We start from the raw sequence: 12,387 nt of genomic DNA, 5'->3' as shown, positions 1-12,387 counted from the left end.
TTAAAGTATATGAACGTAATATGTAAATTAAATGTTTATAAATATATATAATAACATAACACATATATGTAATGTATAATATTATACATAATCAATTTTAAGTTACATTGATCTAAATCATAATTATTTTAAAAATTTAACAAAACTGAAAAAATGATTAAACTCAAACTGTTTTGCAACAACCAAGTGTATAGTGGCCGGGTTTGTAGTGGTTAATTTTTCATGTACCTTTGAGTTTGATAAAATTGTGTGTGTTATTTGTTATTTTAGAAAGTTTTTTTTAAATGTTTATCTATTTCCTTTTTTTGTTATTATTTTCTTAGAGGATCCCGAAAAAATTTGAAAAACTCGACGACCCAAGTATTCCAAATGATGTGGTTATTACCTTTTTTGGGAATGATGAGTTCTTTGTAAATATTTATTCGCCGAAGTGTTGTGAAATTTATTATCCGGAAGTAAGGAAGGCTGATTTCAAGTCAAAAGAAAAGGATGCAGTTGATTTTGAAGTCCCCGACAAATATTTTCTTTCAGAAGAAAATGGAGGTGCTTTTTTTTTCAATGTTCCGTGGAGCAACTATAATTTCTTTAGATTTTTGATACTGTCAATCCATTTGAATCCAATGGACGATAAAGTGGTATGTATGATTATACATACTTAATCAGGAGTGCATTTTATTTTTCAGGATATGATTATGAGATCAATATTTTTTATTGTTTAATTTTGTAGCCCATATGTGAAAAGATGTACATAATTTTTAAAAAATGGAACAACGAAGAAAGAGTTACATTGTGGCTATTTAATAAGTGTTGAGAAATTGAAGTTGTGTGGTACAATTATTATTGCATGTTTGGTAATGGGTGGAGCATATTTGTAACAAAGGTTGATCTGTGTATGGGTGATTCTTGTATTTTTGACTCTCTGTATGGGTGATACTTGTATTTTTGACACATAAAATAAACAAAAATTTGCAGAAAAATTCGTAACAGAAATAGTCATATAATCTGCAACAGATCCGGATATTTTATCCAAATCCAAAACCAGATAAAACAACACCAAAATATACTAATAAAATCGTAAAATCAAAAAATATGAATCATGGTAGCAAAATCTAATAATATCTTTCATTTATATAATGTGAATACCTAACAACATCAAAACTAACCAATCAAAATAGTCAAGAAAGATAAATAGCAAAACAACATCATCACAACTATAAAAAATTACCAATAATCTGAGAGGAAAGTGAACTGTACCAAAAAGGCCCATAATTATTCATTTAATTGCAGGATCACATCTGGTTATATTTTCTAGAAATTTAAAAGTCTTGAAATATGTGTATAAGTTGAAAAAACAAAAAAATGATAAAGTATAAATTATTAAAACCAAAAAACAAACATTACTTATGTTTTTTTTCCCGAATCACATCAACTGCTTGGTACAAAAGCATAAACACAACATTCAACTACCATTCATAGAGTTAGAAACTAAAACCCGAGAAAAACTAAATAGAAAACATAATAATCCGATCCTTTCATATTGTCTGTAAATTACCAAACCAAACATACCTAATATATCCCGCTTAACGTAGGGTTTGGGGAGGGTAAAATGTACGCAACAATCCCCTCATTTTAAATTTCAGAATAAAGATGTTGTTTCCCGAAAGACCCCCCGCTTGTGCGTGCGTGTAAAGATACGTAAAAAGTGAGATGAACATTACAAGATATATGTAATGATCGATACCAATTCGTAACAAACCAAAATATGATCCACTTAAATTGAAGAGATTCAAAACAAACCTTAGCCCATGGTATTATTCACACGGGACATACCTAAAATCCATTTTGAAATGGGTAATAATGAATAAATACAAAATTGTGTGTGATTTCCAGATACGGAAAGTAACCGCTCCATTTTTAAATTCTTGCGAAGAGATAATATGTATATTAATTTACGAGAAGTATCCATCACCGATCTTGCACAATGCACCAAATTTGATCGGATCACGGAAATGTGCCTTCATGAATACTGGATGAAAAATAGTTTGTACCCGCAAGTGAAGATGAATCCAAATGGATTTGAAGCCGATTCAGTTTGAAGGCGGATTTTCAGATTCTCAACATGCCCTCTATATGCCGCCAATAAACAAATTGCAGGTAATAACCCTAAAGAATCTCAAATTTCACATGATTGCAAAGAACCAAACAATCTAAGCGATCCCAAAGAACACCCAGATAATAACATACAAATCATGTGATTCCGTGAACTTGAACCCAAACGGCACCCCCTTGCCACGCAGTTTGATAGTCAAAAAGTTGTCATCCTGAACACGTATCCAAGATAAAGCAACCAACAATTTCATCTTCAAGAAAAACGTATCCCACCCAATTTTAAAGAAATGATAGTCGATGTTTGCTTAATTGTATTTGTAACCGTTTGAAGGAAGAAACCGCTTCAGGCATTAACATCTCTTTGTATCACTCCGTACTTACGCCCTGATTGATTGTTAACAATAAAGGAAAATAGATGAATCAAATATATAAGTTATGTAAATTTGGAGATCAGAGAATTTTTTCACGGTTAGACCACTACGTATTCCTTTCCCCGTCTGTAAATTAAATGTACTAATTCATTAACGCAAATGTCTTTACAAAATAACCATAAAACAGTAAGAAAAAAAACAATCAATAACCTGTAGAGTTAAACAAATTATGTTTCACACTCTAATAACATCAACTTTGAATATTTTTCGACCATAATTGAGCAAATTGAAAATGCATATGTCCCCTACACCCAAGTCATTATCTTTAGTAAATTTATCTCACCCACTTCCAAATTTACACATATTTCTTTTGAGTTTGATCATAACTCTTCATTGTATTTTACGAGCAATTAAACTTGAAAAATATTCATGTATCCAATTTTTCGAAAAAGATCTTGCAAAATTTCCAGCATACTATAGCAGAAAAAAACCCTTTAAAATAAACACATGATCATTATACATTAATTTAACAACTAATATACTTAAAAAATAGGGCTTTTTTCATAAATACCCAAGTTTTACAAACTTTTTTATAAAAATACTGTCATTTTTTAAAATAAATTGCAAAAATACTATCTTTCAAAAAATATTTGCAAAAATACGGAGGTTGCTTTTGCAACCATATCTGCAACTGCTAGTAACCATATATGTAACCACAAATGCAAATTTGAAAAAATATGTTAAAAATTACGTTTAATTGCAAAATTAGTTGTCCAGGTGGTTGCAAATGGAGAAAAATGAATGCCCCTGCGGGGCCAATACTAATACCACAAAGCAACTATCAAATCAACTAAAAAACAACCAAAATCCATTTCTTTAATCTTCCTCTTCCTCTTCCCATGACCGGTAAATAACATACAAACATACAATAATGATTTCACAATTCTCATATCAGATTTCAGTTTACCCACAATTCTCATATCACATACTCTTCAATGTTTAATGCAATTCACTCACAGAGATGACTCTGTTCTTATCACGGTCGTACATGTCGAAAGCGTCGCGTAACTCCTGTTAACGGCGTTGTCATCGCCGGAGTTCGCGAGATGAAAAGTAGCGAAATCTTTGAGGTCGATGAAATCGTCGCCATCAGAATCAATTTCCGACATTATGCTAGCGATCTCCTTGGGAGAAGCGACGGTGCCGAGAGTGAGGAGAATTGAACGGAGCTCCGACGTGTCGATTTTGCCGTCGCTGTTAGAATCGAAGTCGTTGAACACCTTCTTAATGTCTTCCATGTCTAGTGCGTGTATTAGTTTGTGTAATTGAGAGAGTTGTGTGCGTTGATTTGATATGTAATAAATCGAATGTTTGGTTGAAATTGTTCAAGTGAATTTTTTCTTCGAAGTAAAAATATCTAATTTGTTAAAAGAAAAAATTAGCGATCGATTGTTTTTCTAATTTGTTAAAAGAAAAAATTAGCTCCGGCACCGGTGCCGTCGGCGGAGATGGCGGTGGTGGTGTGGGAGGTTGTGGTTATGAAGGAAGAGGAGAGGGTTGTGGAGGAGGTTATGATGGAGGAAGATGAGGTGAGGAAGGATGAGGATGATAAATAGGGTAGAGGGATGGTATTTTTGTAATTTAATTGTTTATATGTTTAAAAAGATAGTAAATTTGCAAGATTTTAAGTAAGGTAGTAGAGTTGCAAATAAATATCCAAAAGTTGGTATATTTGTTAAATTCTCTAAAAAATATAACTAACTATTATGCGTACCACATGTTAAAGAGTATAATATCATGTTCGGGGCCTTCCTCTAGCACCTTAAGGTTTTAGTGCGACTGATTACTTAACATGGTATCAGAGTTCGGTTTAGGGAGGGACTCGGGTTCGAGTTCTCCAGTCCTTATCTATTTAATTTAAATATTTGTTGTTGGTGTTGATATTGGTATTGGTTCTATTTGTTTTTGTCAGTCGGTAAAAAAATTATCGTACGATTAAAGGGGAGTGTTAGGGGAATATAAAATCTTGTTCGGGCCTTTCTCTACCACCTTAAGATTTTAGTGCGACTGGTTACTTAACACCGCATTGTGTAACTTGTGATCAATTCTTGAAAAACCTAATACAATGACAAATCCACCACAACCATGTCTCCCATTCCACAATGATAGCAAGGAAGAACCATCATTAGACTTATTTAACATGTCAACATGATATTTAACAATACCCGGCAATAACAATACAAAATCAGAGGTTAAGTCAAGAACAAAATACCGAACAAAAAATCTTAAATTGCACAATTCCTTACATTTAATATTTTTTAAGAAGAAAAACATTAATTGTATTCCCTTTACCAAATCTTAACTGATATTCAGACTTTGGAAAAATATTACGCCTCTTTGATATCTTGCACAATTTCAAATATGATATCTCCAAAGAACTTCGATCAAAAATTCGCTCAAAAAATTTGAATGTCCAGGATATTTAAATATAAGAATATAATTTTCTTCAAGACCATATAATTTTTCAAAGTCCTTTACAAATGTAAAACTCGATCTTTTCGTTTGATAACAAATAGACCATGTCTTATTACTCGGTATCACAATCTTGACAACTCATGATAAAAAATTTCCTAGATTGTCATGCAACCATATTGGAAACACCTGCCACAAATAACATACCATCACACCCAAATACCAAAATATAAGTACCAAATAACAATTCAACAAACACAACAGAGAAAAAAACATACAATTCTATCTTCTTCCCATGATTCTGAAAATACAATTTGAAAAAATTTCACACCACAAAAATATGCAAATGAAATTATAAAAAAAGTAATTAAGAAACTCAATAACACCTAGATTAACAAAAAAACAGACTAAACATAACATCACCTGGATTAAAAATAATAAAATATGGTCTTCTTTTCTGTCATTACATGTTAGGTCACACACACTGTAGAAGGGGGTTGAATACAGTGTATAGCACAATCAAATCGAATTCAAAGAACACAAGTAACAGAAAACAAACTTTATTAAACTCTATTACAATGTAGAACTGTCATCTCTCAGTGATGAACAAATATCACGAGAGCTGCTAGGGTTACAATGAATAATATTCTCAATAATGATAGCACTTATAGTGTAAACCGTATGTCTGTGTTTATATATCACACAGCTACAAGATAATCGCTAATTGATATGGAACATAGTTCTGCTTCCTAAAATATATCAATCAGTTATCTTTTCTTCCAAGTATTCCATTATTCACAGAATTCCTTCTTCATGCATATCTCTTCTTACATTTGTCTTGATCTTATTTCCTTTCAATCAGCCGCCTTCCTTATCTGAAAGTTTCCTTTAAGTCCTGATATTATCTCCTGATAAATATCTCATGAATCTTAAGTACTGATAACTTAAGTTCTGACTTCAGTATAAGTGCTGATTTCAGTTAAGTACTGATTTGTCCTGTTTAAGTAAGATCTGAAAACTAAACATAAATCATATTAGACATGACATTATCAAATATATCTAACAATCTCCCCCAACTTGTAAATTAGCATATTATACATGTTTTAACAGATATTTGATGATGTCAAAAATATTAAGTACAAATGCATGAGAATTTGACTAGATAACTACAACTTACAGTCCTTAAAACTTTACCAACTTTAACTTCTGATAACAACTTCAGTCTGTATACATATCAGAATTTGAGCAGTTGTAGATCTTGACTTGGCTTCACTTTCTGATCTCTTTGATGTCAGGAGTTGTTCTGAGATAGTTCTTTAACAAACATCTCTCAGCATATCTGAGTTCATCAATCATCCTCCTTTTAACATCTTTGAGTTCTGCAGTATCTTCACCAGTTTGAAAGATAGCATATCTGAGATCATTAATTTTTGCTTTTCTCAACTCCTGATCTAGTCTTATGACATAGGCTTTGTCAGACTCTAGATTGAATTCAAGTCCCTTAATACCAAGATATGTTCTGATCAACAATATCACCCTTGTGATCTCTGTACTTGGGACAATATGTGTTGTTAGACTTTACAGAATAAAGCCTTTTCTGTCTCTGAATTTGAGTCTTCAAATAACTTGCAGCACTTTCTGTTATTCTGTCATTCACTTGAAGTAAGAATAAAACATGTTCTAGTTCCTCAAAATACTTTAGTGGCATAGCATTTTCCCTTATATGGTAAACCCTTACATCTGTCATGAAATATAACAAGATGTGTTCTTTCAAGAAGGTATGGTAGACCATCTGTACAGATTCTAGTTGATTCAATCTTTCAGGAGTTGCTCCAATACCTGGTTCACTTAAGGAAGTTGGATCATTGGTTGTGTTCTACACTCTTCTTTCATCAGCACTACCCAATCCAGATTTATCTCTTGCTTCCTTTCCAGTAACCACTCTTGCTTCAAAACCACTTGCTGTAGTCTTCAAAGGTTGAGTATGTTTGGCTTTAGTGAATCCTGGTAGGAGTAACTTTGAGGATTTAACATGAGCAATGTCAGAGGTTTCCTTTGACTTATCTTCTGATATCAAGCCAACTTGAGCTATGTCAGAGGTTGCTTGCTTCATTGTTATATCAGAACTAACTATATCTTGACTCTGAACAACTTGAGTCATGTCAGAGGTTGTCTTAGAAATCTTGCTTGAAGTCAGATTAAGATTAACATCTTCATAAGAAATTTCTTTATCCATAGGAGTCACATAAACCTTTACAGGTTCACCAACTTTTTCTTTGCCCTTGGACCTTGGATCTATCGGCAATTGTGATTTGGCCTTGATTGCCACATAATTTGTCCTTTCTTTTATCACAATGCCTTTAGCCGTAGGAAGTTTCTTTTTAAAAACAGAAGCTTCAGATTTGGAGTTGACCTTTTCTAACTTAAGCCTAGCTTCTTCTTCCATTAGACTCTCAAAGTCCATTCCTGGATTTTCTTTCAGAAATAACTGTCTTGAAATTTCTTCATCAAGATCCAAAAGTTCATCAGAACTTATCCTTTTACCAGTATCAGAAGTTATTCTTCTCCCAGTATCAAAACTTGTTCTATGACTTGTAGTTCCAGCTCTACTTGATGAGAGACCTCCACCCATTCCAGAGTTTCCACTTGGCCCCTGGGTATCAATATTTACTGGAGATACTAGAGGTGTAGGAATGTGAGTAGATTCTGGCTCATGTAGTGGTGAGTGATGAGTGGCATGAGGATCTGAATCAGCGCTAGGAGAATTGTGAGCTTCAACAGGGTCTTGTGAGATCAGAGATTCCTGATCCCCTTCCTTAGCTGCTGCTTCCATTCCTTTACCAGAATCTTCAGGCCTTTTTGCCAATGTTTTGAATCTTTTAGCTTTTAAGGTGACTTTAGGAGTTGTATCATCAGAATTATGCTTTCTAAGTCTTTTTAGAGGCCTAGAACTCCCAATATCATCATCCTTCTGAGAAGAGACCTTCTCAGCTTCTTGAACAACAGGTGTTGTTACAGGCACCTGTTCCTCAGCATCTGATTCATCTCGCTGAATGAATCTCTTTCTCTTCTGTTGTGTCTGAGATACTTTCTTAGTCCTCTTAGGTTTGGAAGATGAAGGCTGCACTGTTGGTTCTGATGGTTGAGGTTGAGAAGTTTGTGGTGGCTGAGTAGAGGTGGTAGGTGTTGATGGATGAGGTTCAGATGGTTGAACATCAGGATATAATGCATTGTACTTAACAGGATCATAGGTTATTTAAGGCTTGTTTGACAGATAAAGGAATTAAGAGGGGTCTTAACACAGCCTTCTTATTATCAGTAGATAATAAATCAGTAAAAGCTCTTTTAGCTATTCTGAATGATGAAATTAATTCACCATAACCTTGGGGCTTATTATCACAACAGAAACTATAAATAAGCTGACAGAATCTAGCAAAATAAATAGTAGATCTATCTTCATTCATTATGTCCCCAATAAAATCTATGACAACACTTGCATAGTCAAAATCAGTTTGATTTATGAGAGCATACCCGATTTGTTGGCTGAATATGGGAATTGCATCAAAATTGGAACATTTGTTTGCAAAAGCTTTAGTTATACAATCAAAGAAGAAACTACATTCCCTCCTAATGAAAGATCTCTTCAACTGGCCCAGCTTTGCCAATGTTCTTTCATATCCCAGACTGACCATCATGTTTTGAAGAACTGGCTCATCAACAGTAGAGTAAACACAGTTCTCAGGTAGCTGCGGTGCTTGTCGAACCGTAGACAAGGTCACAACATACTCATCCTCCCCAGATGAAAAAATGATACTTGCGGACCCTTGAGCACCACCATCATCATACACACCGCTTCTCCAGAACTCCAGTACTTGAGTACCAGAAACTACTTCGGGTTGAGTCAGAGCATACCCAATATCAGAACTAGTAAGAAAGTCCTGAATGAAATGAAGTTCAGAGGGTGCTTCTGGCTTGCTAAGAATAGCAGAGAAGTTATTGGGAACAAACGTTGCTCCATCGAAGATTATGTCCTTGGGTGCCATGAGAATTCGTGAGAAAGAAAGTTGCCTGTAAGGTGTTTGAGAAAATGTCTGTATGAAAAATCGTCAGTAGATGAGAGAGAATAGAAGTAAAGAGAGAGAGAGAGATAAAATGTGAAAGTAAATAAAAGATTTTACAATATTTTCTCTCTTTTACTTATACACGGTAGAAAAAGTAACCGTTGGGACACCTGTCAGACATGCAGCAGTAAAAGATATTTAATGGGCACGGGTATTCAGTAATCATTACTTATCACATGCAGTTTTTCAAGGAAAAACCGTTCCACTTACCAAGTAATCCCATTAATCAAGGTAGTTCAGTTTTATTTTTAAAAATTAAAACTGTTCCCACTTAATAAATTTTTATCACTGTGTGACCAATATTCTGTAAAAATATGACCAATAAGAGAATGACCAAAAATAAATCAAGTAAATAAATCCTGCCACGTCAGAATCAGAACTTGATTTGTATCAGAGCTAAAAAGGTCATCAGAATATGGTTAGTATCAGGATTTAATATATTATCAGAAAATCAAACGACTCAGAGGTAAAATCTTGCATAAATATAAAATTTCATTCATATATTGAGCAAATACATTTCATGAAATTTAAATTACAAGCTCAAAAGTACAAGATTGTCCTAAGCTACAAATCCTAACATCAATAGCTTTTGTCCTAAGTCTAAGAAGACTGACAAAGCTGACGGTGAAGAGAAACATGGAGCATAAATTATTTCTTCTTCCTACTCTCAACAAAAAAAACAGCGAGACGAATGATTCGCTCCTGCTGTCGGAGATGACGGTGATGTAGATCTCTTTGGACTGTCAACAGGTTATGTTTAATGATCTCTGGAAATTGAATCTAGAGATTATAAGGAATGTTGTTGATGTGATATGGAGTTGGAATTCCATTTTGAAAAACATGTACAGTCTCGGTGCCATAATTGTAAAACCAGCAAAACTCAGCCATTTGTGGTGATAAGAATAAGAAGAGAGTGAGTTTGTGAGAAAATGAGAGATGTGTTGGCTGGAATGAAGTGTTGGTTTATATAGCCAATAGAATGCCAAGAGTCACAAAGAAATTTGAATGGTTACAGCTAGAAATAATTCTACCTCGTCTCCCTAGACTGAGGAGAATAATAACAGCCATTGGAAGTGTAAAACAGGATTTAATGCGCACATGAAACCAGTAAACATTATTGTGCATAGACGTGTACCACTAACCCAAATTATATTGACTGTTAATATCTCACCCACACATATTCTGATTTTAAAGAAGACTGTTTCAGATTTTTAACCACAAATAAGTCAAGTAAAGAATCGGAGTTTAAAATCAGAACTTAGACTTATATCAGAACTTAACAGTCATCAGAACATGATTTCTTAACTCGAAAAGTGAATGCCTATATCTGTAATTCTTCACACAAATTCTGATTTCGTTTCTTCAAAACTTAATCATCAGAACTTCCATCATAACTTGTCCTCAGAATTTATGTAACTGACATTGAAACGTTCATCTAAAACAACATTTATCACCATAGTAATTTTCATCATTCATATGGAGTGTATGTGTGTGCAGTAAGCTAAATATCAGATAAAGATTAAAGTCTGATTCACTTCAGTACATCTTAGAAATAAGGCATAACTAAGAACTTTGCTCAAAATCTGTCATGATTCTGAAGTCTACTTTAGAATGAGTTCATGCATGAGTCCACCTCAACTGTCTTGTGCTTATTTTATGCATCTTTTGAAATTCCATTTTACAGTGGCTTCTCAGTGTAAGTGAGTCACGACTGCTTATCAAAATTTATGCTATTATCAGAGTATTTCTCCAGTAATCATAGATTGTGAAAAAGTCACCAAGAAAAATATTTATTTTTGCTTTTCTGATGTATATTACTTAATACCAGCAATGCACTTGGGTCTTCCCTTCCACATTTTTTACTCTAGATCTCAAATGAGTACTTGATTTTTATTTCTTTTTCTTTTCCTTTTCTTTTGATAAGTGAGGCTTATCAGCACTTAGTACATTCACCAGATTTACTAACATCAGAACTTAACAGATATGAAGCATTATTCTAGTTTTTGACTTAGTAATAAGATACACAAAGTAAACTTAACTAAGCTCAATATCAGAATTTGCTTGTGTTAAAAGATTTCCACATAAACAATTACTTCAAACATGGGATCTTTAGTATATCAAAGACTACTAGGTTAGCATCTATCACAGTTATCCTCATTGGATTGAATAATCACATAAATATACATATCACTATCAGAGTTTAGAAATTCACATCAGACAACAATCAGTACTTAAGCAATTTTCAATTAGGCACAGAATACACAAAGATGATAATATCTGTAAATACTGATCATAAAATCTGATGCATCAGAACAAAAACTAAGCAGATTTAGAGAAAGAACCTGAAACCATTCCAAGTTCATTTATCAATCTTGTAAAAGTAGCTTTACACAGTGGTTTTGTGAAGATATCTGCTATTTGTTGATCTATTAGAACAAAGTGCAATTCCATTGTACCTTCATCCACATATTCCCTTATGAAGTGGTACCTTATGCTGATGTGCTTTGTCATTGAGTGTTGCACTGGATTACCTGTCATAGCAATAGCACTTTGATTATAACAGTAAATAGGGATTTTAAAATATGTTAACCCATAATCCAGTAACTGATTCTTCATCCAAAGAATCTGTGCACAACAGCTTCCTGCAGCAATGTACTCTGCTTCTGCAGTTGATGTGGAAATTGACTTTTGTTTCTTGCTAAACCAAGAAACCAATCTGCCTCCAAGAAATTGGCAGCTTTCACTTGTGCTTTTCCTGTCAATTTTGCAACCTGCAAAATCTGCATCTGAGTAACCTATTAGTTTAAAATCTGATTCTCTGGGATACTACAATCCCAGATCAGTTGTTCCCTTAAGATACTTGAAAATTATTTTCACAGCTGTTAAGTGAGGTTCTCTTGGATCTGCTTGAAATCTTGCACAAAGACAGGTAGCATACATGATATCAGGTCTACTAGCAGTTAGATAGAGTAGAGAGCCAATCATACCTCTATAATCAGTAATATCTACTGATATACCAGTATCCTTATCCAATTTTGTTGCAGCGGCCATGGGAGTGGATGCACTTGAGCAATCTTGCATTCCAAATTTCTTCAGCAAATTTCTGGTATACTTGGTTTGACAAATAAAATTGCCTTCTTCATTCTGCTTGACTTGAAGGCCCAGAAAATAGATGAGTTCCCACATCATACTCATTTGATATCTTGACTGCATCAGTTTGGCAAACTTCTTGCAAAGTCTGTCATTTATAGAACCAAAAATGATATCATCAACATATATCTGCACCAAAAGTAAGTCATTTCCATGGTTGAGGT

Source organism: Apium graveolens, chromosome 2, assembly GCF_009905375.1.
Source record: "Apium graveolens cultivar Ventura chromosome 2, ASM990537v1, whole genome shotgun sequence".
Lineage (NCBI taxonomy): Eukaryota > Viridiplantae > Streptophyta > Magnoliopsida > Apiales > Apiaceae > Apium > Apium graveolens.
The sequence above is the reverse complement of the archived record's forward strand: the minus strand, read 5'-3'. Positions refer to the sequence as shown.